At 46.0% G+C, this 27,716-nt stretch overlaps 11 non-coding genes across 11 annotated transcripts; all 11 read left to right on the top strand.

Moving 5' to 3' along the window:
* Positions 1 to 1,185: 1,185 nt before the first annotated feature.
* Positions 1,186 to 1,376, top strand: LOC130327070 (U2 spliceosomal RNA). The gene has a single exon (XR_008871567.1). It is a non-coding gene; the product is annotated as a U2 spliceosomal RNA (small nuclear RNA).
* Positions 1,377 to 3,463: 2,087 nt separating this feature from the next.
* Positions 3,464 to 3,654, top strand: LOC130327069 (U2 spliceosomal RNA). The gene has a single exon (XR_008871566.1). It is a non-coding gene; the product is annotated as a U2 spliceosomal RNA (small nuclear RNA).
* Positions 3,655 to 5,743: 2,089 nt separating this feature from the next.
* LOC130327067 (U2 spliceosomal RNA) lies at positions 5,744 to 5,934 on the top strand. Its single transcript, XR_008871565.1, has one exon. It is a non-coding gene; the product is annotated as a U2 spliceosomal RNA (small nuclear RNA).
* A 2,093-nt stretch (positions 5,935 to 8,027) lies between these two features.
* LOC130327066 (U2 spliceosomal RNA) lies at positions 8,028 to 8,218 on the top strand. The gene has a single exon (XR_008871564.1). It is a non-coding gene; the product is annotated as a U2 spliceosomal RNA (small nuclear RNA).
* Positions 8,219 to 10,305: 2,087 nt separating this feature from the next.
* On the top strand, positions 10,306 to 10,496 carry LOC130327065 (U2 spliceosomal RNA). The gene has a single exon (XR_008871563.1). It is a non-coding gene; the product is annotated as a U2 spliceosomal RNA (small nuclear RNA).
* A 2,091-nt stretch (positions 10,497 to 12,587) lies between these two features.
* LOC130327064 (U2 spliceosomal RNA) lies at positions 12,588 to 12,778 on the top strand. The gene has a single exon (XR_008871562.1). It is a non-coding gene; the product is annotated as a U2 spliceosomal RNA (small nuclear RNA).
* A 2,097-nt stretch (positions 12,779 to 14,875) lies between these two features.
* On the top strand, positions 14,876 to 15,066 carry LOC130327074 (U2 spliceosomal RNA). The gene has a single exon (XR_008871571.1). It is a non-coding gene; the product is annotated as a U2 spliceosomal RNA (small nuclear RNA).
* Positions 15,067 to 17,162: 2,096 nt separating this feature from the next.
* On the top strand, positions 17,163 to 17,353 carry LOC130327073 (U2 spliceosomal RNA). The gene has a single exon (XR_008871570.1). It is a non-coding gene; the product is annotated as a U2 spliceosomal RNA (small nuclear RNA).
* A 2,089-nt stretch (positions 17,354 to 19,442) lies between these two features.
* Positions 19,443 to 19,633, top strand: LOC130327072 (U2 spliceosomal RNA). Its single transcript, XR_008871569.1, has one exon. It is a non-coding gene; the product is annotated as a U2 spliceosomal RNA (small nuclear RNA).
* A 2,098-nt stretch (positions 19,634 to 21,731) lies between these two features.
* LOC130327071 (U2 spliceosomal RNA) lies at positions 21,732 to 21,922 on the top strand. Its single transcript, XR_008871568.1, has one exon. It is a non-coding gene; the product is annotated as a U2 spliceosomal RNA (small nuclear RNA).
* Positions 21,923 to 24,011: 2,089 nt separating this feature from the next.
* On the top strand, positions 24,012 to 24,202 carry LOC130327063 (U2 spliceosomal RNA). The gene has a single exon (XR_008871561.1). It is a non-coding gene; the product is annotated as a U2 spliceosomal RNA (small nuclear RNA).
* The last annotated feature ends 3,514 nt before the right edge of the window (positions 24,203 to 27,716 follow it).

The raw sequence follows: 27,716 nt of genomic DNA, 5'->3' as shown, positions 1-27,716 counted from the left end.
GACAAATTCAGACAGGAAAAATCAGTATAAATCCTTAGAAAATTATCCCCCAGTGTCTCCATCTGCTGGCGGTATTGAATAAGCATTGCTGCACTGATGGGGTATGCATTAGACGAAAAAAAAGAAGAAAAAGAAGAATAATACGCCCAGAAAAGAGGCGAAAAGGAGAAAAACGTAAAAAAACGTGAAAAAAAAGTAAGAGGAAGAGAAGGGAAAAAAAGGTGGAAATGGGTTTAAAAGTGATTTCGGCGGAGAAATATATATATATATATATATATATATATATATATATATATATATATATATATATACGCGCACACACACACATATATATAAACGTATTCTCCGTTGAGATATTGCAGCCGCTGCTGTGTCCAGGCCCAGGAGCCTTAGCACTGTGCTGTGATGTCACTCAATACCACTGACATCACTAGGTGTAAACAACATCTCTCCTTTGCTGTGTATGTGACTATGGAGCTGTTTGGTGATGTCGTCTATTATGGCCTTCATAGAAGCAACAGGAGATTGTTGCATCCATCTAGAACCCTCAGAACTACAGTGCTATGATGTCACTCACTTCCACAGGCCTTGCAGAGTGTAAACAACAACAACCCAGCTTTGTTGTGTATGTAACCATAGGGATTTGTGATGTCACCTAGAACCTTCACAGCAGCGACAGCTTTATGAGGAGCATCAGCACTGCTCTGCCTGAGCAGAACCATCACCGCCATAGGTTGTCAAATAACCCGGATTTAACCCACACAGGTAAGTCCAATGGGGTGCAGGCATGTCCTCTATGCTTACAGCTTCCCGTGGGTGTTGGTTTGATACCGTTTGGGGACAGCCAAGGAGGCATCTGCAGGCAACAAAGGTAGGTGTGTGCTTGTGTGTGTGTTTCCTATGCAGATCCTAAGCCCAGTGTCACATGCAAGTAGGAGGAGTAAGAAGGGTTCCTGGCAAATCCGGGTTATGGATTGCATTTAAAAAGGCCCCGTGGGAGTGCAATGGGCCCCTGTCTTGCTGCTTAGCAATAATGGTATGGGTTTAGGTTCTGCTGTGTTGTACTGGTGGTTGACTGCCCCCCAGCCCAGAGTGTGCATGGAAAATTGTCTGGCAGCCTCCCTGACAGCAAGCAGTGATAGTGCCCATGAAGGGGACCTTGTTGGGCCCGCCCCTTTCACGGTTATCGCTTCTCGGCCTTTTGGCTAAGATCAAGTGTAGTATCTGTTCTTATCAGTTTAATATCTGATACGTCCCCTATCTGGGGACCATATATTAAATGGATTTTTGAGAACGGGGGCCGATTTCGAAGCTTGCTTCCGTCGCCCTATGCATTGACCCGATATGGCAGTATCTTCGGGTACAGTGCACCACCCCCTTACAGGGTTAAAAAGAAAGATTCCTACTTTCATTGCTACCTGCTTGCTGGCTAGCCAGCTAGCCAGCCCTGTGGGCCTTGCTGCTGCTGCAGCCAAAAAACAAAAGGTGGTGCTGCTGCTGCTTCTGCTGCTTCTGCTTCTGCTTGTGTCTGGCCCCTGTTGGAGCGTCCAGGCACAGGACTTCTGCTGCTGCTGACTAAATGGCCTCCTTAATTGGATCATTTGAGTAGCCAGCACACCTGTGCAGGTAGGGCATGACATGATAGGCAGCTGCCTTGATAGCGGGTGGGTGCTGAATGTTCCTAATTGACAAAATAAGATTAATGCTTATGAAGAAATATAAAATCTCATCCCTTCCCCAATATCGCGCCACACCCCTACCCCTTAATTCCCTGGTTGAACGTGATGGACATATGTCTTTTTTCGACCGTACTAACTATGTAACTATGTAACATAACATGGGGGGGGGGGGTCTCCTGGCTGTTCACACAGGTGTGTCATTGCTGTACATTGACCATGCATTGCTTCTGTGGTATTGCAAAGGCAAAGACAAATGCTTCCAGCCATCCATTGCACTAATGGATTGGTCATCAGCTGGCTGTCTATGTCCCGCATCAATATAGACCAAAGTACAGAGGGTTAGGCTATGCTATTGTGCACCTACCTGATGCATCAGAAGGTGCGAGGCCCTTGCTAAATTCTGTGCACAGACTTTGAGATCTATACTTTAGACTGTATCTAAACCTGCTCCAACATGGACTGACATTCTGGCCTACTTTCAGCCGATGCGACTTGTCTGTCGCTGAACAGTCGCTTTTTATGTATTCAGCACCTATGTATAATGTTGTAAAAATGCTCTAGAAGCTAAAGTCGCAGAAATGTCACACATATTTGGCCTGCAACTTTCTGTGCGACAAATTCAGACAGGAAAAATCAGTATAAATCCTTAGAAAATTATCCCCCAGTGTCTCCATCTGCTGGCGGTATTGAATAAGCATTGCTGCACTGATGGGGTATGCATTAGACGAAAAAAAAGAAGAAAAAGAAGAATAATACGCCCAGAAAAGAGGCGAAAAGGAGAAAAACGTAAAAAAACGTGAAAAAAAAGTAAGAGGAAGAGAAGGGAAAAAAAGGTGGAAATGGGTTTAAAAGTGATTTCGGCGGAGAAATATATATATATATATATATATATATATATATATATATATATACGCGCACACACACACATATATATAAACGTATTCTCCGTTGAGATATTGCAGCCGCTGCTGTGTCCAGGCCCAGGAGCCTTAGCACTGTGCTGTGATGTCACTCAATACCACTGACATCACTAGGTGTAAACAACATCTCTCCTTTGCTGTGTATGTGACTATGGAGCTGTTTGGTGATGTCGTCTATTATGGCCTTCATAGAAGCAACAGGAGATTGTTGCATCCATCTAGAACCCTCAGAACTACAGTGCTATGATGTCACTCACTTCCACAGGCCTTGCAGAGTGTAAACAACAACAACCCAGCTTTGTTGTGTATGTAACCATAGGGATTTGTGATGTCACCTAGAACCTTCACAGCAGCGACAGCTTTATGAGGAGCATCAGCACTGCTCTGCCTGAGCAGAACCATCACCGCCATAGGTTGTCAAATAACCCGGATTTAACCCACACAGGTAAGTCCAATGGGGTGCAGGCATGTCCTCTATGCTTACAGCTTCCCGTGGGTGTTGGTTTGATACCGTTTGGGGACAGCCAAGGAGGCATCTGCAGGCAACAAAGGTAGGTGTGTGCTTGTGTGTGTGTTTCCTATGCAGATCCTAAGCCCAGTGTCACATGCAAGTAGGAGGAGTAAGAAGGGTTCCTGGCAAATCCGGGTTATGGATTGCATTTAAAAAGGCCCCGTGGGAGTGCAATGGGCCCCTGTCTTGCTGCTTAGCAATAATGGTATGGGTTTAGGTTCTGCTGTGTGTACTGGTGGTTGACTGCCCCCCAGCCCAGAGTGTGCATGGAAAATTGTCTGGCAGCCTCCCTGACAGCAAGCAGTGATAGTGCCCATGAAGGGGACCTTGTTGGGCCCGCCCCTTTCACGGTTATCGCTTCTCGGCCTTTTGGCTAAGATCAAGTGTAGTATCTGTTCTTATCAGTTTAATATCTGATACGTCCCCTATCTGGGGACCATATATTAAATGGATTTTTGAGAACGGGGGCCGATTTCGAAGCTTGCTTCCGTCGCCCTATGCATTGACCCGATATGGCAGTATCTTCGGGTACAGTGCACCACCCCCTTACAGGGTTAAAAAGAAAGATTCCTACTTTCATTGCTACCTGCTTGCTGGCTAGCCAGCTAGCCAGCCCTGTGGGCCTTGCTGCTGCTGCAGCCAAAAAACAAAAGGTGGTGCTGCTGCTGCTTCTGCTGCTTCTGCTTCTGCTTGTGTCTGGCCCCTGTTGGAGCGTCCAGGCACAGGACTTCTGCTGCTGCTGACTAAATGGCCTCCTTAATTGGATCATTTGAGTAGCCAGCACACCTGTGCAGGTAGGGCATGACATGATAGGCAGCTGCCTTGATAGCGGGTGGGTGCTGAATGTTCCTAATTGACAAAATAAGATTAATGCTTATGAAGAAATATAAAATCTCATCCCTTCCCCAATATCGCGCCACACCCCTACCCCTTAATTCCCTGGTTGAACGTGATGGACATATGTCTTTTTTCGACCGTACTAACTATGTAACTATGTAACATAACATGGGGGGGGGGGGTCTCCTGGCTGTTCACACAGGTGTGTCATTGCTGTACATTGACCATGCATTGCTTCTGTGGTATTGCAAAGGCAAAGACAAATGCTTCCAGCCATCCATTGCACTAATGGATTGGTCATCAGCTGGCTGTCTATGTCCCGCATCAATATAGACCAAAGTACAGAGGGTTAGGCTATGCTATTGTGCACCTACCTGATGCATCAGAAGGTGCGAGGCCCTTGCTAAATTCTGTGCACAGACTTTGAGATCTATACTTTAGACTGTATCTAAACCTGCTCCAACATGGACTGACATTCTGGCCTACTTTCAGCCGATGCGACTTGTCTGTCGCTGAACAGTCGCTTTTTATGTATTCAGCACCTATGTATAATGTTGTAAAAATGCTCTAGAAGCTAAAGTCGCAGAAATGTCACACATATTTGGCCTGCAACTTTCTGTGCGACAAATTCAGACAGGAAAAATCAGTATAAATCCTTAGAAAATTATCCCCCAGTGTCTCCATCTGCTGGCGGTATTGAATAAGCATTGCTGCACTGATGGGGTATGCATTAGACGAAAAAAAAGAAGAAAAAGAAGAATAATACGCCCAGAAAAGAGGCGAAAAGGAGAAAAACGTAAAAAAACGTGAAAAAAAAGTAAGAGGAAGAGAAGGGAAAAAAAGGTGGAAATGGGTTTAAAAGTGATTTCGGCGGAGAAATATATATATATATATATATATATATATATATATATATATATATACGCGCACACACACACATATATATAAACGTATTCTCCGTTGAGATATTGCAGCCGCTGCTGTGTCCAGGCCCAGGAGCCTTAGCACTGTGCTGTGATGTCACTCAATACCACTGACATCACTAGGTGTAAACAACATCTCTCCTTTGCTGTGTATGTGACTATGGAGCTGTTTGGTGATGTCGTCTATTATGGCCTTCATAGAAGCAACAGGAGATTGTTGCATCCATCTAGAACCCTCAGAACTACAGTGCTATGATGTCACTCACTTCCACAGGCCTTGCAGAGTGTAAACAACAACAACCCAGCTTTGTTGTGTATGTAACCATAGGGATTTGTGATGTCACCTAGAACCTTCACAGCAGCGACAGCTTTATGAGGAGCATCAGCACTGCTCTGCCTGAGCAGAACCATCACCGCCATAGGTTGTCAAATAACCCGGATTTAACCCACACAGGTAAGTCCAATGGGGTGCAGGCATGTCCTCTATGCTTACAGCTTCCCGTGGGTGTTGGTTTGATACCGTTTGGGGACAGCCAAGGAGGCATCTGCAGGCAACAAAGGTAGGTGTGTGCTTGTGTGTGTGTTTCCTATGCAGATCCTAAGCCCAGTGTCACATGCAAGTAGGAGGAGTAAGAAGGGTTCCTGGCAAATCCGGGTTATGGATTGCATTTAAAAAGGCCCCGTGGGAGTGCAATGGGCCCCTGTCTTGCTGCTTAGCAATAATGGTATGGGTTTAGGTTCTGCTGTGTGTACTGGTGGTTGACTGCCCCCCAGCCCAGAGTGTGCATGGAAAATTGTCTGGCAGCCTCCCTGACAGCAAGCAGTGATAGTGCCCATGAAGGGGACCTTGTTGGGCCCGCCCCTTTCACGGTTATCGCTTCTCGGCCTTTTGGCTAAGATCAAGTGTAGTATCTGTTCTTATCAGTTTAATATCTGATACGTCCCCTATCTGGGGACCATATATTAAATGGATTTTTGAGAACGGGGGCCGATTTCGAAGCTTGCTTCCGTCGCCCTATGCATTGACCCGATATGGCAGTATCTTCGGGTACAGTGCACCACCCCCTTACAGGGTTAAAAAGAAAGATTCCTACTTTCATTGCTACCTGCTTGCTGGCTAGCCAGCTAGCCAGCCCTGTGGGCCTTGCTGCTGCTGCAGCCAAAAAACAAAAGGTGGTGCTGCTGCTGCTTCTGCTGCTTCTGCTTCTGCTTGTGTCTGGCCCCTGTTGGAGCGTCCAGGCACAGGACTTCTGCTGCTGCTGACTAAATGGCCTCCTTAATTGGATCATTTGAGTAGCCAGCACACCTGTGCAGGTAGGGCATGACATGATAGGCAGCTGCCTTGATAGCGGGTGGGTGCTGAATGTTCCTAATTGACAAAATAAGATTAATGCTTATGAAGAAATATAAAATCTCATCCCTTCCCCAATATCGCGCCACACCCCTACCCCTTAATTCCCTGGTTGAACGTGATGGACATATGTCTTTTTTCGACCGTACTAACTATGTAACTATGTAACATAACATGGGGGGGGGGGGGGTCTCCTGGCTGTTCACACAGGTGTGTCATTGCTGTACATTGACCATGCATTGCTTCTGTGGTATTGCAAAGGCAAAGACAAATGCTTCCAGCCATCCATTGCACTAATGGATTGGTCATCAGCTGGCTGTCTATGTCCCGCATCAATATAGACCAAAGTACAGAGGGTTAGGCTATGCTATTGTGCACCTACCTGATGCATCAGAAGGTGCGAGGCCCTTGCTAAATTCTGTGCACAGACTTTGAGATCTATACTTTAGACTGTATCTAAACCTGCTCCAACATGGACTGACATTCTGGCCTACTTTCAGCCGATGCGACTTGTCTGTCGCTGAACAGTCGCTTTTTATGTATTCAGCACCTATGTATAATGTTGTAAAAATGCTCTAGAAGCTAAAGTCGCAGAAATGTCACACATATTTGGCCTGCAACTTTCTGTGCGACAAATTCAGACAGGAAAAATCAGTATAAATCCTTAGAAAATTATCCCCCAGTGTCTCCATCTGCTGGCGGTATTGAATAAGCATTGCTGCACTGATGGGGTATGCATTAGACGAAAAAAAAGAAGAAAAAGAAGAATAATACGCCCAGAAAAGAGGCGAAAAGGAGAAAAACGTAAAAAAACGTGAAAAAAAAGTAAGAGGAAGAGAAGGGAAAAAAAGGTGGAAATGGGTTTAAAAGTGATTTCGGCGGAGAAATATATATATATATATATATATATATATATATATATATATATATATACGCGCACACACACACATATATATAAACGTATTCTCCGTTGAGATATTGCAGCCGCTGCTGTGTCCAGGCCCAGGAGCCTTAGCACTGTGCTGTGATGTCACTCAATACCACTGACATCACTAGGTGTAAACAACATCTCTCCTTTGCTGTGTATGTGACTATGGAGCTGTTTGGTGATGTCGTCTATTATGGCCTTCATAGAAGCAACAGGAGATTGTTGCATCCATCTAGAACCCTCAGAACTACAGTGCTATGATGTCACTCACTTCCACAGGCCTTGCAGAGTGTAAACAACAACAACCCAGCTTTGTTGTGTATGTAACCATAGGGATTTGTGATGTCACCTAGAACCTTCACAGCAGCGACAGCTTTATGAGGAGCATCAGCACTGCTCTGCCTGAGCAGAACCATCACCGCCATAGGTTGTCAAATAACCCGGATTTAACCCACACAGGTAAGTCCAATGGGGTGCAGGCATGTCCTCTATGCTTACAGCTTCCCGTGGGTGTTGGTTTGATACCGTTTGGGGACAGCCAAGGAGGCATCTGCAGGCAACAAAGGTAGGTGTGTGCTTGTGTGTGTGTTTCCTATGCAGATCCTAAGCCCAGTGTCACATGCAAGTAGGAGGAGTAAGAAGGGTTCCTGGCAAATCCGGGTTATGGATTGCATTTAAAAAGGCCCCGTGGGAGTGCAATGGGCCCCTGTCTTGCTGCTTAGCAATAATGGTATGGGTTTAGGTTCTGCTGTGTGTACTGGTGGTTGACTGCCCCCCAGCCCAGAGTGTGCATGGAAAATTGTCTGGCAGCCTCCCTGACAGCAAGCAGTGATAGTGCCCATGAAGGGGACCTTGTTGGGCCCGCCCCTTTCACGGTTATCGCTTCTCGGCCTTTTGGCTAAGATCAAGTGTAGTATCTGTTCTTATCAGTTTAATATCTGATACGTCCCCTATCTGGGGACCATATATTAAATGGATTTTTGAGAACGGGGGCCGATTTCGAAGCTTGCTTCCGTCGCCCTATGCATTGACCCGATATGGCAGTATCTTCGGGTACAGTGCACCACCCCCTTACAGGGTTAAAAAGAAAGATTCCTACTTTCATTGCTACCTGCTTGCTGGCTAGCCAGCTAGCCAGCCCTGTGGGCCTTGCTGCTGCTGCAGCCAAAAAACAAAAGGTGGTGCTGCTGCTGCTTCTGCTGCTTCTGCTTCTGCTTGTGTCTGGCCCCTGTTGGAGCGTCCAGGCACAGGACTTCTGCTGCTGCTGACTAAATGGCCTCCTTAATTGGATCATTTGAGTAGCCAGCACACCTGTGCAGGTAGGGCATGACATGATAGGCAGCTGCCTTGATAGCGGGTGGGTGCTGAATGTTCCTAATTGACAAAATAAGATTAATGCTTATGAAGAAATATAAAATCTCATCCCTTCCCCAATATCGCGCCACACCCCTACCCCTTAATTCCCTGGTTGAACGTGATGGACATATGTCTTTTTTCGACCGTACTAACTATGTAACTATGTAACATAACATGGGGGGGGGGGGTCTCCTGGCTGTTCACACAGGTGTGTCATTGCTGTACATTGACCATGCATTGCTTCTGTGGTATTGCAAAGGCAAAGACAAATGCTTCCAGCCATCCATTGCACTAATGGATTGGTCATCAGCTGGCTGTCTATGTCCCGCATCAATATAGACCAAAGTACAGAGGGTTAGGCTATGCTATTGTGCACCTACCTGATGCATCAGAAGGTGCGAGGCCCTTGCTAAATTCTGTGCACAGACTTTGAGATCTATACTTTAGACTGTATCTAAACCTGCTCCAACATGGACTGACATTCTGGCCTACTTTCAGCCGATGCGACTTGTCTGTCGCTGAACAGTCGCTTTTTATGTATTCAGCACCTATGTATAATGTTGTAAAAATGCTCTAGAAGCTAAAGTCGCAGAAATGTCACACATATTTGGCCTGCAACTTTCTGTGCGACAAATTCAGACAGGAAAAATCAGTATAAATCCTTAGAAAATTATCCCCCAGTGTCTCCATCTGCTGGCGGTATTGAATAAGCATTGCTGCACTGATGGGGTATGCATTAGACGAAAAAAAAGAAGAAAAAGAAGAATAATACGCCCAGAAAAGAGGCGAAAAGGAGAAAAACGTAAAAAAACGTGAAAAAAAAGTAAGAGGAAGAGAAGGGAAAAAAAGGTGGAAATGGGTTTAAAAGTGATTTCGGCGGAGAAATATATATATATATATATATATATATATATATATATATATATACGCGCACACACACACATATATATAAACGTATTCTCCGTTGAGATATTGCAGCCGCTGCTGTGTCCAGGCCCAGGAGCCTTAGCACTGTGCTGTGATGTCACTCAATACCACTGACATCACTAGGTGTAAACAACATCTCTCCTTTGCTGTGTATGTGACTATGGAGCTGTTTGGTGATGTCGTCTATTATGGCCTTCATAGAAGCAACAGGAGATTGTTGCATCCATCTAGAACCCTCAGAACTACAGTGCTATGATGTCACTCACTTCCACAGGCCTTGCAGAGTGTAAACAACAACAACCCAGCTTTGTTGTGTATGTAACCATAGGGATTTGTGATGTCACCTAGAACCTTCACAGCAGCGACAGCTTTATGAGGAGCATCAGCACTGCTCTGCCTGAGCAGAACCATCACCGCCATAGGTTGTCAAATAACCCGGATTTAACCCACACAGGTAAGTCCAATGGGGTGCAGGCATGTCCTCTATGCTTACAGCTTCCCGTGGGTGTTGGTTTGATACCGTTTGGGGACAGCCAAGGAGGCATCTGCAGGCAACAAAGGTAGGTGTGTGCTTGTGTGTGTGTTTCCTATGCAGATCCTAAGCCCAGTGTCACATGCAAGTAGGAGGAGTAAGAAGGGTTCCTGGCAAATCCGGGTTATGGATTGCATTTAAAAAGGCCCCGTGGGAGTGCAATGGGCCCCTGTCTTGCTGCTTAGCAATAATGGTATGGGTTTAGGTTCTGCTGTGTGTACTGGTGGTTGACTGCCCCCCAGCCCAGAGTGTGCATGGAAAATTGTCTGGCAGCCTCCCTGACAGCAAGCAGTGATAGTGCCCATGAAGGGGACCTTGTTGGGCCCGCCCCTTTCACGGTTATCGCTTCTCGGCCTTTTGGCTAAGATCAAGTGTAGTATCTGTTCTTATCAGTTTAATATCTGATACGTCCCCTATCTGGGGACCATATATTAAATGGATTTTTGAGAACGGGGGCCGATTTCGAAGCTTGCTTCCGTCGCCCTATGCATTGACCCGATATGGCAGTATCTTCGGGTACAGTGCACCACCCCCTTACAGGGTTAAAAAGAAAGATTCCTACTTTCATTGCTACCTGCTTGCTGGCTAGCCAGCTAGCCAGCCCTGTGGGCCTTGCTGCTGCTGCAGCCAAAAAACAAAAGGTGGTGCTGCTGCTGCTTCTGCTGCTTCTGCTTCTGCTTGTGTCTGGCCCCTGTTGGAGCGTCCAGGCACAGGACTTCTGCTGCTGCTGACTAAATGGCCTCCTTAATTGGATCATTTGAGTAGCCAGCACACCTGTGCAGGTAGGGCATGACATGATAGGCAGCTGCCTTGATAGCGGGTGGGTGCTGAATGTTCCTAATTGACAAAATAAGATTAATGCTTATGAAGAAATATAAAATCTCATCCCTTCCCCAATATCGCGCCACACCCCTACCCCTTAATTCCCTGGTTGAACGTGATGGACATATGTCTTTTTTCGACCGTACTAACTATGTAACTATGTAACATAACATGGGGGGGGGGGGGTCTCCTGGCTGTTCACACAGGTGTGTCATTGCTGTACATTGACCATGCATTGCTTCTGTGGTATTGCAAAGGCAAAGACAAATGCTTCCAGCCATCCATTGCACTAATGGATTGGTCATCAGCTGGCTGTCTATGTCCCGCATCAATATAGACCAAAGTACAGAGGGTTAGGCTATGCTATTGTGCACCTACCTGATGCATCAGAAGGTGCGAGGCCCTTGCTAAATTCTGTGCACAGACTTTGAGATCTATACTTTAGACTGTATCTAAACCTGCTCCAACATGGACTGACATTCTGGCCTACTTTCAGCCGATGCGACTTGTCTGTCGCTGAACAGTCGCTTTTTATGTATTCAGCACCTATGTATAATGTTGTAAAAATGCTCTAGAAGCTAAAGTCGCAGAAATGTCACACATATTTGGCCTGCAACTTTCTGTGCGACAAATTCAGACAGGAAAAATCAGTATAAATCCTTAGAAAATTATCCCCCAGTGTCTCCATCTGCTGGCGGTATTGAATAAGCATTGCTGCACTGATGGGGTATGCATTAGACGAAAAAAAAGAAGAAAAAGAAGAATAATACGCCCAGAAAAGAGGCGAAAAGGAGAAAAACGTAAAAAAACGTGAAAAAAAAGTAAGAGGAAGAGAAGGGAAAAAAAGGTGGAAATGGGTTTAAAAGTGATTTCGGCGGAGAATATATATATATATATATATATATATATATATATATATATATATATACGCGCACACACACACATATATATAAACGTATTCTCCGTTGAGATATTGCAGCCGCTGCTGTGTCCAGGCCCAGGAGCCTTAGCACTGTGCTGTGATGTCACTCAATACCACTGACATCACTAGGTGTAAACAACATCTCTCCTTTGCTGTGTATGTGACTATGGAGCTGTTTGGTGATGTCGTCTATTATGGCCTTCATAGAAGCAACAGGAGATTGTTGCATCCATCTAGAACCCTCAGAACTACAGTGCTATGATGTCACTCACTTCCACAGGCCTTGCAGAGTGTAAACAACAACAACCCAGCTTTGTTGTGTATGTAACCATAGGGATTTGTGATGTCACCTAGAACCTTCACAGCAGCGACAGCTTTATGAGGAGCATCAGCACTGCTCTGCCTGAGCAGAACCATCACCGCCATAGGTTGTCAAATAACCCGGATTTAACCCACACAGGTAAGTCCAATGGGGTGCAGGCATGTCCTCTATGCTTACAGCTTCCCGTGGGTGTTGGTTTGATACCGTTTGGGGACAGCCAAGGAGGCATCTGCAGGCAACAAAGGTAGGTGTGTGCTTGTGTGTGTGTTTCCTATGCAGATCCTAAGCCCAGTGTCACATGCAAGTAGGAGGAGTAAGAAGGGTTCCTGGCAAATCCGGGTTATGGATTGCATTTAAAAAGGCCCCGTGGGAGTGCAATGGGCCCCTGTCTTGCTGCTTAGCAATAATGGTATGGGTTTAGGTTCTGCTGTGTGTACTGGTGGTTGACTGCCCCCCAGCCCAGAGTGTGCATGGAAAATTGTCTGGCAGCCTCCCTGACAGCAAGCAGTGATAGTGCCCATGAAGGGGACCTTGTTGGGCCCGCCCCTTTCACGGTTATCGCTTCTCGGCCTTTTGGCTAAGATCAAGTGTAGTATCTGTTCTTATCAGTTTAATATCTGATACGTCCCCTATCTGGGGACCATATATTAAATGGATTTTTGAGAACGGGGGCCGATTTCGAAGCTTGCTTCCGTCGCCCTATGCATTGACCCGATATGGCAGTATCTTCGGGTACAGTGCACCACCCCCTTACAGGGTTAAAAAGAAAGATTCCTACTTTCATTGCTACCTGCTTGCTGGCTAGCCAGCTAGCCAGCCCTGTGGGCCTTGCTGCTGCTGCAGCCAAAAAACAAAAGGTGGTGCTGCTGCTGCTTCTGCTGCTTCTGCTTCTGCTTGTGTCTGGCCCCTGTTGGAGCGTCCAGGCACAGGACTTCTGCTGCTGCTGACTAAATGGCCTCCTTAATTGGATCATTTGAGTAGCCAGCACACCTGTGCAGGTAGGGCATGACATGATAGGCAGCTGCCTTGATAGCGGGTGGGTGCTGAATGTTCCTAATTGACAAAATAAGATTAATGCTTATGAAGAAATATAAAATCTCATCCCTTCCCCAATATCGCGCCACACCCCTACCCCTTAATTCCCTGGTTGAACGTGATGGACATATGTCTTTTTTCGACCGTACTAACTATGTAACTATGTAACATAACATGGGGGGGGGGGGTCTCCTGGCTGTTCACACAGGTGTGTCATTGCTGTACATTGACCATGCATTGCTTCTGTGGTATTGCAAAGGCAAAGACAAATGCTTCCAGCCATCCATTGCACTAATGGATTGGTCATCAGCTGGCTGTCTATGTCCCGCATCAATATAGACCAAAGTACAGAGGGTTAGGCTATGCTATTGTGCACCTACCTGATGCATCAGAAGGTGCGAGGCCCTTGCTAAATTCTGTGCACAGACTTTGAGATCTATACTTTAGACTGTATCTAAACCTGCTCCAACATGGACTGACATTCTGGCCTACTTTCAGCCGATGCGACTTGTCTGTCGCTGAACAGTCGCTTTTTATGTATTCAGCACCTATGTATAATGTTGTAAAAATGCTCTAGAAGCTAAAGTCGCAGAAATGTCACACATATTTGGCCTGCAACTTTCTGTGCGACAAATTCAGACAGGAAAAATCAGTATAAATCCTTAGAAAATTATCCCCCAGTGTCTCCATCTGCTGGCGGTATTGAATAAGCATTGCTGCACTGATGGGGTATGCATTAGACGAAAAAAAAGAAGAAAAAGAAGAATAATACGCCCAGAAAAGAGGCGAAAAGGAGAAAAACGTAAAAAAACGTGAAAAAAAAGTAAGAGGAAGAGAAGGGAAAAAAAGGTGGAAATGGGTTTAAAAGTGATTTCGGCGGAGAAATATATATATATATATATATATATATATATATATATATATATATATATATATATACGCGCACACACACACATATATATAAACGTATTCTCCGTTGAGATATTGCAGCCGCTGCTGTGTCCAGGCCCAGGAGCCTTAGCACTGTGCTGTGATGTCACTCAATACCACTGACATCACTAGGTGTAAACAACATCTCTCCTTTGCTGTGTATGTGACTATGGAGCTGTTTGGTGATGTCGTCTATTATGGCCTTCATAGAAGCAACAGGAGATTGTTGCATCCATCTAGAACCCTCAGAACTACAGTGCTATGATGTCACTCACTTCCACAGGCCTTGCAGAGTGTAAACAACAACAACCCAGCTTTGTTGTGTATGTAACCATAGGGATTTGTGATGTCACCTAGAACCTTCACAGCAGCGACAGCTTTATGAGGAGCATCAGCACTGCTCTGCCTGAGCAGAACCATCACCGCCATAGGTTGTCAAATAACCCGGATTTAACCCACACAGGTAAGTCCAATGGGGTGCAGGCATGTCCTCTATGCTTACAGCTTCCCGTGGGTGTTGGTTTGATACCGTTTGGGGACAGCCAAGGAGGCATCTGCAGGCAACAAAGGTAGGTGTGTGCTTGTGTGTGTTTCCTATGCAGATCCTAAGCCCAGTGTCACATGCAAGTAGGAGGAGTAAGAAGGGTTCCTGGCAAATCCGGGTTATGGATTGCATTTAAAAAGGCCCCGTGGGAGTGCAATGGGCCCCTGTCTTGCTGCTTAGCAATAATGGTATGGGTTTAGGTTCTGCTGTGTGTACTGGTGGTTGACTGCCCCCCAGCCCAGAGTGTGCATGGAAAATTGTCTGGCAGCCTCCCTGACAGCAAGCAGTGATAGTGCCCATGAAGGGGACCTTGTTGGGCCCGCCCCTTTCACGGTTATCGCTTCTCGGCCTTTTGGCTAAGATCAAGTGTAGTATCTGTTCTTATCAGTTTAATATCTGATACGTCCCCTATCTGGGGACCATATATTAAATGGATTTTTGAGAACGGGGGCCGATTTCGAAGCTTGCTTCCGTCGCCCTATGCATTGACCCGATATGGCAGTATCTTCGGGTACAGTGCACCACCCCCTTACAGGGTTAAAAAGAAAGATATCCTACTTTCATTGCTACCTGCTTGCTGGCTAGCCAGCTAGCCAGCCCTGTGGGCCTTGCTGCTGCTGCAGCCAAAAAACAAAAGGTGGTGCTGCTGCTGCTTCTGCTGCTTCTGCTTCTGCTTGTGTCTGGCCCCTGTTGGAGCGTCCAGGCACAGGACTTCTGCTGCTGCTGACTAAATGGCCTCCTTAATTGGATCATTTGAGTAGCCAGCACACCTGTGCAGGTAGGGCATGACATGATAGGCAGCTGCCTTGATAGCGGGTGGGTGCTGAATGTTCCTAATTGACAAAATAAGATTAATGCTTATGAAGAAATATAAAATCTCATCCCTTCCCCAATATCGCGCCACACCCCTACCCCTTAATTCCCTGGTTGAACGTGATGGACATATGTCTTTTTTCGACCGTACTAACTATGTAACTATGTAACATAACATGGGGGGGGGGGGGTCTCCTGGCTGTTCACACAGGTGTGTCATTGCTGTACATTGACCATGCATTGCTTCTGTGGTATTGCAAAGGCAAAGACAAATGCTTCCAGCCATCCATTGCACTAATGGATTGGTCATCAGCTGGCTGTCTATGTCCCGCATCAATATAGACCAAAGTACAGAGGGTTAGGCTATGCTATTGTGCACCTACCTGATGCATCAGAAGGTGCGAGGCCCTTGCTAAATTCTGTGCACAGACTTTGAGATCTATACTTTAGACTGTATCTAAACCTGCTCCAACATGGACTGACATTCTGGCCTACTTTCAGCCGATGCGACTTGTCTGTCGCTGAACAGTCGCTTTTTATGTATTCAGCACCTATGTATAATGTTGTAAAAATGCTCTAGAAGCTAAAGTCGCAGAAATGTCACACATATTTGGCCTGCAACTTTCTGTGCGACAAATTCAGACAGGAAAAATCAGTATAAATCCTTAGAAAATTATCCCCCAGTGTCTCCATCTGCTGGCGGTATTGAATAAGCATTGCTGCACTGATGGGGTATGCATTAGACGAAAAAAAAGAAGAAAAAGAAGAATAATACGCCCAGAAAAGAGGCGAAAAGGAGAAAAACGTAAAAAAACGTGAAAAAAAAGTAAGAGGAAGAGAAGGGAAAAAAAGGTGGAAATGGGTTTAAAAGTGATTTCGGCGGAGAATATATATATATATATATATATATATATATATATATATATATATATATATACGCGCACACACACACATATATATAAACGTATTCTCCGTTGAGATATTGCAGCCGCTGCTGTGTCCAGGCCCAGGAGCCTTAGCACTGTGCTGTGATGTCACTCAATACCACTGACATCACTAGGTGTAAACAACATCTCTCCTTTGCTGTGTATGTGACTATGGAGCTGTTTGGTGATGTCGTCTATTATGGCCTTCATAGAAGCAACAGGAGATTGTTGCATCCATCTAGAACCCTCAGAACTACAGTGCTATGATGTCACTCACTTCCACAGGCCTTGCAGAGTGTAAACAACAACAACCCAGCTTTGTTGTGTATGTAACCATAGGGATTTGTGATGTCACCTAGAACCTTCACAGCAGCGACAGCTTTATGAGGAGCATCAGCACTGCTCTGCCTGAGCAGAACCATCACCGCCATAGGTTGTCAAATAACCCGGATTTAACCCACACAGGTAAGTCCAATGGGGTGCAGGCATGTCCTCTATGCTTACAGCTTCCCGTGGGTGTTGGTTTGATACCGTTTGGGGACAGCCAAGGAGGCATCTGCAGGCAACAAAGGTAGGTGTGTGCTTGTGTGTGTGTTTCCTATGCAGATCCTAAGCCCAGTGTCACATGCAAGTAGGAGGAGTAAGAAGGGTTCCTGGCAAATCCGGGTTATGGATTGCATTTAAAAAGGCCCCGTGGGAGTGCAATGGGCCCCTGTCTTGCTGCTTAGCAATAATGGTATGGGTTTAGGTTCTGCTGTGTGTACTGGTGGTTGACTGCCCCCCAGCCCAGAGTGTGCATGGAAAATTGTCTGGCAGCCTCCCTGACAGCAAGCAGTGATAGTGCCCATGAAGGGGACCTTGTTGGGCCCGCCCCTTTCACGGTTATCGCTTCTCGGCCTTTTGGCTAAGATCAAGTGTAGTATCTGTTCTTATCAGTTTAATATCTGATACGTCCCCTATCTGGGGACCATATATTAAATGGATTTTTGAGAACGGGGGCCGATTTCGAAGCTTGCTTCCGTCGCCCTATGCATTGACCCGATATGGCAGTATCTTCGGGTACAGTGCACCACCCCCTTACAGGGTTAAAAAGAAAGATTCCTACTTTCATTGCTACCTGCTTGCTGGCTAGCCAGCTAGCCAGCCCTGTGGGCCTTGCTGCTGCTGCAGCCAAAAAACAAAAGGTGGTGCTGCTGCTGCTTCTGCTGCTTCTGCTTCTGCTTGTGTCTGGCCCCTGTTGGAGCGTCCAGGCACAGGACTTCTGCTGCTGCTGACTAAATGGCCTCCTTAATTGGATCATTTGAGTAGCCAGCACACCTGTGCAGGTAGGGCATGACATGATAGGCAGCTGCCTTGATAGCGGGTGGGTGCTGAATGTTCCTAATTGACAAAATAAGATTAATGCTTATGAAGAAATATAAAATCTCATCCCTTCCCCAATATCGCGCCACACCCCTACCCCTTAATTCCCTGGTTGAACGTGATGGACATATGTCTTTTTTCGACCGTACTAACTATGTAACTATGTAACATAACATGGGGGGGGGGGGTCTCCTGGCTGTTCACACAGGTGTGTCATTGCTGTACATTGACCATGCATTGCTTCTGTGGTATTGCAAAGGCAAAGACAAATGCTTCCAGCCATCCATTGCACTAATGGATTGGTCATCAGCTGGCTGTCTATGTCCCGCATCAATATAGACCAAAGTACAGAGGGTTAGGCTATGCTATTGTGCACCTACCTGATGCATCAGAAGGTGCGAGGCCCTTGCTAAATTCTGTGCACAGACTTTGAGATCTATACTTTAGACTGTATCTAAACCTGCTCCAACATGGACTGACATTCTGGCCTACTTTCAGCCGATGCGACTTGTCTGTCGCTGAACAGTCGCTTTTTATGTATTCAGCACCTATGTATAATGTTGTAAAAATGCTCTAGAAGCTAAAGTCGCAGAAATGTCACACATATTTGGCCTGCAACTTTCTGTGCGACAAATTCAGACAGGAAAAATCAGTATAAATCCTTAGAAAATTATCCCCCAGTGTCTCCATCTGCTGGCGGTATTGAATAAGCATTGCTGCACTGATGGGGTATGCATTAGACGAAAAAAAAGAAGAAAAAGAAGAATAATACGCCCAGAAAAGAGGCGAAAAGGAGAAAAACGTAAAAAAACGTGAAAAAAAAGTAAGAGGAAGAGAAGGGAAAAAAAGGTGGAAATGGGTTTAAAAGTGATTTCGGCGGAGAAATATATATATATATATATATATATATATATATATATATATATATACGCGCACACACACACATATATATAAACGTATTCTCCGTTGAGATATTGCAGCCGCTGCTGTGTCCAGGCCCAGGAGCCTTAGCACTGTGCTGTGATGTCACTCAATACCACTGACATCACTAGGTGTAAACAACATCTCTCCTTTGCTGTGTATGTGACTATGGAGCTGTTTGGTGATGTCGTCTATTATGGCCTTCATAGAAGCAACAGGAGATTGTTGCATCCATCTAGAACCCTCAGAACTACAGTGCTATGATGTCACTCACTTCCACAGGCCTTGCAGAGTGTAAACAACAACAACCCAGCTTTGTTGTGTATGTAACCATAGGGATTTGTGATGTCACCTAGAACCTTCACAGCAGCGACAGCTTTATGAGGAGCATCAGCACTGCTCTGCCTGAGCAGAACCATCACCGCCATAGGTTGTCAAATAACCCGGATTTAACCCACACAGGTAAGTCCAATGGGGTGCAGGCATGTCCTCTATGCTTACAGCTTCCCGTGGGTGTTGGTTTGATACCGTTTGGGGACAGCCAAGGAGGCATCTGCAGGCAACAAAGGTAGGTGTGTGCTTGTGTGTGTGTTTCCTATGCAGATCCTAAGCCCAGTGTCACATGCAAGTAGGAGGAGTAAGAAGGGTTCCTGGCAAATCCGGGTTATGGATTGCATTTAAAAAGGCCCCGTGGGAGTGCAATGGGCCCCTGTCTTGCTGCTTAGCAATAATGGTATGGGTTTAGGTTCTGCTGTGTGTACTGGTGGTTGACTGCCCCCCAGCCCAGAGTGTGCATGGAAAATTGTCTGGCAGCCTCCCTGACAGCAAGCAGTGATAGTGCCCATGAAGGGGACCTTGTTGGGCCCGCCCCTTTCACGGTTATCGCTTCTCGGCCTTTTGGCTAAGATCAAGTGTAGTATCTGTTCTTATCAGTTTAATATCTGATACGTCCCCTATCTGGGGACCATATATTAAATGGATTTTTGAGAACGGGGGCCGATTTCGAAGCTTGCTTCCGTCGCCCTATGCATTGACCCGATATGGCAGTATCTTCGGGTACAGTGCACCACCCCCTTACAGGGTTAAAAAGAAAGATTCCTACTTTCATTGCTACCTGCTTGCTGGCTAGCCAGCTAGCCAGCCCTGTGGGCCTTGCTGCTGCTGCAGCCAAAAAACAAAAGGTGGTGCTGCTGCTGCTTCTGCTGCTTCTGCTTCTGCTTGTGTCTGGCCCCTGTTGGAGCGTCCAGGCACAGGACTTCTGCTGCTGCTGACTAAATGGCCTCCTTAATTGGATCATTTGAGTAGCCAGCACACCTGTGCAGGTAGGGCATGACATGATAGGCAGCTGCCTTGATAGCGGGTGGGTGCTGAATGTTCCTAAGTGATCAAAATAAGATTAATGCTTATGAAGAAATATAAAATCTCATCCCTTCCCCAATATCGCGCCACACCCACTACCCCTTAATTTCCCTGGTTGAACGTGATGGACATATGTCTTTTTTCGACCGTACTAACTATGTAACTATGTAACATAACCATGGGGGGGGGGGGGTCTCCTGGCTGTTCACACCAGGTGTGTCATTGCTGTACATTGACCATGCATTGCTTCTGTGGTATTGCAAAGGCAAAGACAAATGCTTCCAGCCATCCATTGCACTAATGGATTGGTCATCAGCTGGCTGTCTATGTCCCGCATCAATATAGACCAAAGTACAGAGGGTTAGGCTATGCTATTGTGCACCTACCTGATGCATCAGAAGGTGCGAGGCCCTTGCTAAATTCTGTGCACAGACTTTGAGATCTATACTTAGACTGTATCTAAACCTGCTCCAACATGGACTGACATTCTGGCCTACTTTCAGCCGATGCGACTTGTCCTGTCGCTGAACAGTCGCTTTTTATGTATTTCAGCACCTATGTATAATGTTTGTAAAAATGCTCTAGAAGCTAAAGTCGCAGAAATGTCACACATATTTGGCCTGCAACTTTCTGTGCGACAAATTCAGACAGGAAAAATCAGTATAAATCCTTAGAAAATTATCCCCCAGTGTCTCCATCTGCTGGCGGTATTGAATAAGCATTGCTGCACTGATGGGGTATGCATTAGACAAAAAAAAAAGAAGAAAAAGAAGAATAATACGCCCAGAAAAGAGGCGAAAAGGAGAAAAACGTAAAAAAAACGTGAAAAAAAAAGTAAGAGGAAGAGAAGGGAAAAAAAGTGGAAATGGGTTTTAAAAGTGATTTCGGCGGAGAAATATATATATATATATTATAGTATAATATATATATATACGCGCACACACACACATATATATAAACGTATTCTCCGTTGAGATATTGCAGCCGCTGCTGTGTCCAGGCCCAGGAGCCTTAGCACTGTGCTGTGATGTCACTCAATACCACTGACATTCAGCTAGGTGTAAACAAACATCTCTCCTTTGCTGTGTATGTGACTATGGAGCTGTTTGGTGATGTCGTCTATTATGGCCTTCATAGAAGCAACAGGAGATTGTTGCATCCATCTAGAACCCTCAGAACTACAGTGCTATGATGTCACTCACTTCCACAGGCCTTGCAGAGTGTAAACAACAACAACCCAGCTTTGTTGTGTATGTAACCATAGGGATTTGTGATGTCACCTAGAACCTTCACAGCAGCGACAGCTTTATGAGGAGCATCAGCACACTGCTCTGCCTGAGCAGAACCATCACCGCCATAGGTTGTCAAATAACCCGGATTTAACCCACACAGGTAAGTCCAATGGGGTGCAGGCATGTCCTCTATGCTTACAGCTTCCCGTGGGTGTTGGTTTGATACCGTTTGGGGACAGCCAAGGAGGCATCTGCAGGCAACAAAGGTAGGTGTGTGCTTGTGTGTGTGTTTCCTATGCAGATCCTAAGCCCAGTGTCACATGCAAGTAGGAGGAGTAAGAAGGGTTCCTGGCAAATCCGGGTTATGGATTGCATTTAAAAAGGCCCCGTGGGAGTGCAATGGGCCCCTGTCTTGCTGCTTAGCAATAATGGTATGGGTTTAGGTTCTGCTGTGTGTACTGGTGGTTGACTGCCCCCCAGCCCAGAGTGTGCATGGAAAATTGTCTGGCAGCCTCCCTGACAGCAAGCAGTGATAGTGCCCATGAAGGGGACCTTGTTGGGCCCGCCCCTTTCACGGTTATCGCTTCTCGGCCTTTTGGCTAAGATCAAGTGTAGTATCTGTTCTTATCAGTTTAATATCTGATACGTCCCCTATCTGGGGACCATATATTAAATGGATTTTTGAGAACGGGGGCCGATTTCGAAGCTTGCTTCCGTCGCCCTATGCATTGACCCGATATGGCAGTATCTTCGGGTACAGTGCACCACCCCCTTACAGGGTTAAAAAGAAAGATTCCTACTTTCATTGCTACCTGCTTGCTGGCTAGCCAGCTAGCCAGCCCTGTGGGCCTTGCTGCTGCTGCAGCCAAAAAACAAAAGGTGGTGCTGCTGCTGCTTCTGCTGCTTCTGCTTCTGCTTGTGTCTGGCCCCTGTTGGAGCGTCCAGGCACAGGACTTCTGCTGCTGCTGACTAAATGGCCTCCTTAATTGGATCATTTGAGTAGCCAGCACACCTGTGCAGGTAGGGCATGACATGATAGGCAGCTGCCTTGATAGCGGGTGGGTGCTGAATGTTCCTAATTGACAAAATAAGATTAATGCTTATGAAGAAATATAAAATCTCATCCCTTCCCCAATATCGCGCCACACCCCTACCCCTTAATTCCCTGGTTGAACGTGATGGACATATGTCTTTTTTCGACCGTACTAACTAGTGTAACTATGTAACATAACATGGGGGGGGGGGGTCTCCTGGCTGTTCACACAGGTGTGTCATTGCTGTACATTGACCATGCATTGCTTCTGTGGTATTGCAAAGGCAAAGACAAATGCTTCCAGCCATCCATTGCACTAATGGATTGGTCATCAGCTGGCTGTCTATGTCCCGCATCAATATAGACCAAAGTACAGAGGGTTAGGCTATGCTATTGTGCACCTACCTGATGCATCAGAAGGTGCGAGGCCCTTGCTAAATTCTGTGCACAGACTTTGAGATCTATACTTTAGACTGTATCTAAACCTGCTCCAACATGGACTGACATTCTGGCCTACTTTCAGCCGATGCGACTTGTCTGTCGCTGAACAGTCGCTTTTTATGTATTCAGCACCTATGTATAATGTTGTAAAAATGCTCTAGAAGCTAAAGTCGCAGAAATGTCACACATATTTGGCCTGCAACTTTCTGTGCGACAAATTCAGACAGGAAAAATCAGTATAAATCCTTAGAAAATTATCCCCCAGTGTCTCCATCTGCTGGCGGTATTGAATAAGCATTGCTGCACTGATGGGGTATGCATTAGACGAAAAAAAAGAAGAAAAAGAAGAATAATACGCCCAGAAAAGAGGCGAAAAGGAGAAAAACGTAAAAAAACGTGAAAAAAAAGTAAGAGGAAGAGAAGGGAAAAAAAGGTGGAAATGGGTTTAAAAGTGATTTCGGCGGAGAAATATATATATATATATATATATATATATATATATATATATATACGCGCACACACACACATATATATAAACGTATTCTCCGTTGAGATATTGCAGCCGCTGCTGTGTCCAGGCCCAGGAGCCTTAGCACTGTGCTGTGATGTCACTCAATACCACTGACATCACTAGGTGTAAACAACATCTCTCCTTTGCTGTGTATGTGACTATGGAGCTGTTTGGTGATGTCGTCTATTATGGCCTTCATAGAAGCAACAGGAGATTGTTGCATCCATCTAGAACCCTCAGAACTACAGTGCTATGATGTCACTCACTTCCACAGGCCTTGCAGAGTGTAAACAACAACAACCCAGCTTTGTTGTGTATGTAACCATAGGGATTTGTGATGTCACCTAGAACCTTCACAGCAGCGACAGCTTTATGAGGAGCATCAGCACTGCTCTGCCTGAGCAGAACCATCACCGCCATAGGTTGTCAAATAACCCGGATTTAACCCACACAGGTAAGTCCAATGGGGTGCAGGCATGTCCTCTATGCTTACAGCTTCCCGTGGGTGTTGGTTTGATACCGTTTGGGGACAGCCAAGGAGGCATCTGCAGGCAACAAAGGTAGGTGTGTGCTTGTGTGTGTGTTTCCTATGCAGATCCTAAGCCCAGTGTCACATGCAAGTAGGAGGAGTAAGAAGGGTTCCTGGCAAATCCGGGTTATGGATTGCATTTAAAAAGGCCCCGTGGGAGTGCAATGGGCCCCTGTCTTGCTGCTTAGCAATAATGGTACTGGGTTTAGGTTCTGCTGTGTGTACTGGTGGTTGACTGCCCCCCAGCCCAGAGTGTGCATGGAAAATTGTCTGGCAGCCTCCCTGACAGCAAGCAGTGATAGTGCCCATGAAGGGGACCTTGTTGGGCCCGCCCCTTTCACGGTTATCGCTTCTCGGCCTTTTGGCTAAGATCAAGTGTAGTATCTGTTCTTATCAGTTTAATATCTGATACGTCCCCTATCTGGGGACCATATATTAAATGGATTTTTGAGAACGGGGGCCGATTTCGAAGCTTGCTTCCGTCGCCCTATGCATTGACCCGATATGGCAGTATCTTCGGGTACAGTGCACCACCCCCTTACAGGGTTCAAAAAGAAAGATTCCTACTTTCATTGCTACCTGCTTGCTGGCTAGCCAGCTAGCCAGCCCTGTGGGCCTTGCTGCTGCTGCAGCCAAAAAACAAAAGGTGGTGCTGCTGCTGCTTCTGCTGCTTCTGCTTCTGCTTGTGTCTGGCCCCTGTTGGAGCGTCCAGGCACAGGACTTCTGCTGCTGCTGACTAAATGGCCTCCTTAATTGGATCATTTGAGTAGCCAGCACACCTGTGCAGGTAGGGCATGACATGATAGGCAGCTGCCTTGATAGCGGGTGGGTGCTGAATGTTCCTAATTGACAAAATAAGATTAATGCTTATGAAGAAATATAAAATCTCATCCCTTCCCCAATATCGCGCCACACCCCTACCCCTTAATTCCCTGGTTGAACGTGATGGACATATGTCTTTTTTCGACCGTACTAACTATGTAACTATGTAACATAACATGGGGGGGGGGGGTCTCCTGGCTGTTCACACAGGTGTGTCATTGCTGTACATTGACCATGCATTGCTTCTGTGGTATTGCAAAGGCAAAGACAAATGCTTCCAGCCATCCATTGCACTAATGGATTGGTCATCAGCTGGCTGTCTATGTCCCGCATCAATATAGACCAAAGTACAGAGGGTTAGGCTATGCTATTGTGCACCTACCTGATGCATCAGAAGGTGCGAGGCCCTTGCTAAATTCTGTGCACAGACTTTGAGATCTATACTTTAGACTGTATCTAAACCTGCTCCAACATGGACTGACATTCTGGCCTACTTTCAGCCGATGCGACTTGTCTGTCGCTGAACAGTCGCTTTTTATGTATTCAGCACCTATGTATAATGTTGTAAAAATGCTCTAGAAGCTAAAGTCGCAGAAATGTCACACATATTTGGCCTGCAACTTTCTGTGCGACAAATTCAGACAGGAAAAATCAGTATAAATCCTTAGAAAATTATCCCCCAGTGTCTCCATCTGCTGGCGGTATTGAATAAGCATTGCTGCACTGATGGGGTATGCATTAGACAAAAAAAAAGAAGAAAAAGAAGAATAATACGCCCAGAAAAGAGGCGAAAAGGAGAAAAACGGTAAAAAAACGTGAAAAAAAAGTAAGAGGAAGAGAAGGGAAAAAAAGGTGGAAATGGGTTTAAAAGTGATTTCGGCGGAGAAATATATATATATATATATATATTATATATATATATATATATACGCGCACACACACACATATATATAAACGTAATTCTCCGTTGAGATATTGCAGCCGCTGCTGTGTCCAGGCCCAGGAGCCTTAGCACTGTGCTGTGATGTCACTCAATACCACTGACATCACTAGGTGTAAACAACATCTCTCCTTTGCTGTGTATGTGACTATGGAGCTGTTTGGTGATGTCGTCTATTATGGCCTTCATAGAAGCAACAGGAGATTGTTGCATCCATCTAGAACCCTCAGAACTACAGTGCTATGATGTCACTCACTTCCACAGGCCTTGCAGAGTGTAAACAACAACAACCCAGCTTTGTTGTGTATGTAACCATAGGGATTTGTGATGTCACCTAGAACCTTCACAGCAGCGACAGCTTTATGAGGAGCATCAGCACTGCTCTGCCTGAGCAGAACCATCACCGCCATAGGTTGTCAAATAACCCGGATTTAACCCACACAGGTAAGTCCAATGGGGTGCAGGCATGTCCTCTATGCTTACAGCTTCCCGTGGGTGTTGGTTTGATACCGTTTGGGGACAGCCAAGGAGGCATCTGCAGGCAACAAAGGTAGGTGTGTGCTTGTGTGTGTGTTTCCTATGCAGATCCTAAGCCCAGTGTCACATGCAAGTAGGAGGAGTAAGAAGGGTTCCTGGCAAATCCGGGTTATGGATTGCATTTAAAAAGGCCCCGTGGGAGTGCAATGGGCCCCTGTCTTGCTGCTTAGCAATAATGGTATGGGTTTAGGTTCTGCTGTGTGTACTGGTGGTTGACTGCCCCCCAGCCCAGAGTGTGCATGGAAAATTGTCTGGCAGCCTCCCTGACAGCAAGCAGTGATAGTGCCCATGAAGGGGACCTTGTTGGGCCCGCCCCTTTCACGGTTATCGCTTCTCGGCCTTTTGGCTAGATCAAGTGTCTGGTCAGGAGGATCCTGGGAGTTTGTCCTACCTTTTTCAAGGGGGGCTGCTACGAGGAACCGAAAAGGCGATCGACAAGATGGGTGTTCGCATCCGTTACCTTACATCCGGTGAAACGCGGATTCGTTTTTCCTTTCGCTTTGATGTTGATGAAGACAAGCAAGAACTCGTCCAACTTTCTTATTTTGTGAAAGAAACTCTCTACAAGCTTCTTGGGGTGAAGAAAGAGAACATCGTCTGTCTCAGAGATCCTCGGAAGGGCAGCTTCATCCTAACTCTGGACTCTGCTTATGCATGCCAGAATCTTTTTGAGAAGCTGAAAAGCAATCAAGACCTTGCTGAGCTTGATGGGATCACGGTCACAGTGTTGTATACTGGTGGCGATATTCCTCTAGTTGTGTGTATGCACAATCCCTTTGTGACTGTGTCCCATATTGAGCTCTTTTTGGGGAAATACTGCAGTTCTGTTAAGTATTCCCATAAGGTGATGAATTCAGAAGACCTATGGACGGGGAAACATAAGTTTTTTGTGAAAATGAAGGAGGATGCTACTGGCATTGGAGGGTTGTGTCATCCACCCTCCAACTTTTCTATCGGTCGGGATAAGGGCTATTTGTTTTATCCCGAGATGCCTACTTTTTGTAGGAAATGTAAGAAATTCGGACATACTATGGAAGTTTGCACGGACACTACAGTTCGCTGTGGTCGGTGCAATCAAGAAGGCCATGTTTCTAAGGACTGTGCTAAAATCGTCTGCAACATTTGTGGTGAAGAAGGCCATGCCTTTAAAGATTGCAGTCTCCGTTCCAGTGTAGCTAGATCGTGGGCTGACCGTGTAGCGGGGAGAGTGGGTGTAGTGCAAGCTGAAGTACCACCTGCGAAAGCACCCCAGCGGTCTGAGGCGCCTTCAGAAAAGCCGGCTGTAACTTCTGATGTCGTGGCGGAGCTTATGGACCTTTCTGCTGCTGTGCCTGAGACAGAGGGGAGACCTTCTGTGGAGGGTTCTGGTGGTGGAGGGTCACTAGTGAGCAGTGAAGCCATGGAGGTTGGCGTGAAGGAGATCAAGCGGAAGAAGGAACTCGGAGATGAGCCACAACTTGGCATTAAACGGCCTGTCAAAAAAAGCTCAGACGAATGTGAGGACAGTCAACATGCATGGAGGCCTTCTATAAGATCAGCGTCCGATCCAAAAAATATCAAACAGTTCGAAAGCCCGGAGTCACCTGTGGGTTTCATATCGGACTCAAACTCCAGTAGCGAATAGCTTCCATAAAGTGCTCCTCTCTTAATGTGAGAGGTCTAAAGAGCCCTACGAGAAGGGCTGCTTTGTTTAGTTTTTTAGAGACCTTGGACTGTTCTCTGTTCTTTTTACAAGAATGTGGAATTGAACA

This window comes from Hyla sarda, unplaced genomic scaffold, assembly GCF_029499605.1.
Source record: "Hyla sarda isolate aHylSar1 unplaced genomic scaffold, aHylSar1.hap1 scaffold_2914, whole genome shotgun sequence".
Classification (NCBI taxonomy): domain Eukaryota; kingdom Metazoa; phylum Chordata; class Amphibia; order Anura; family Hylidae; genus Hyla; species Hyla sarda.
This window is presented reverse-complemented; position numbering and strand designations above follow the sequence as displayed.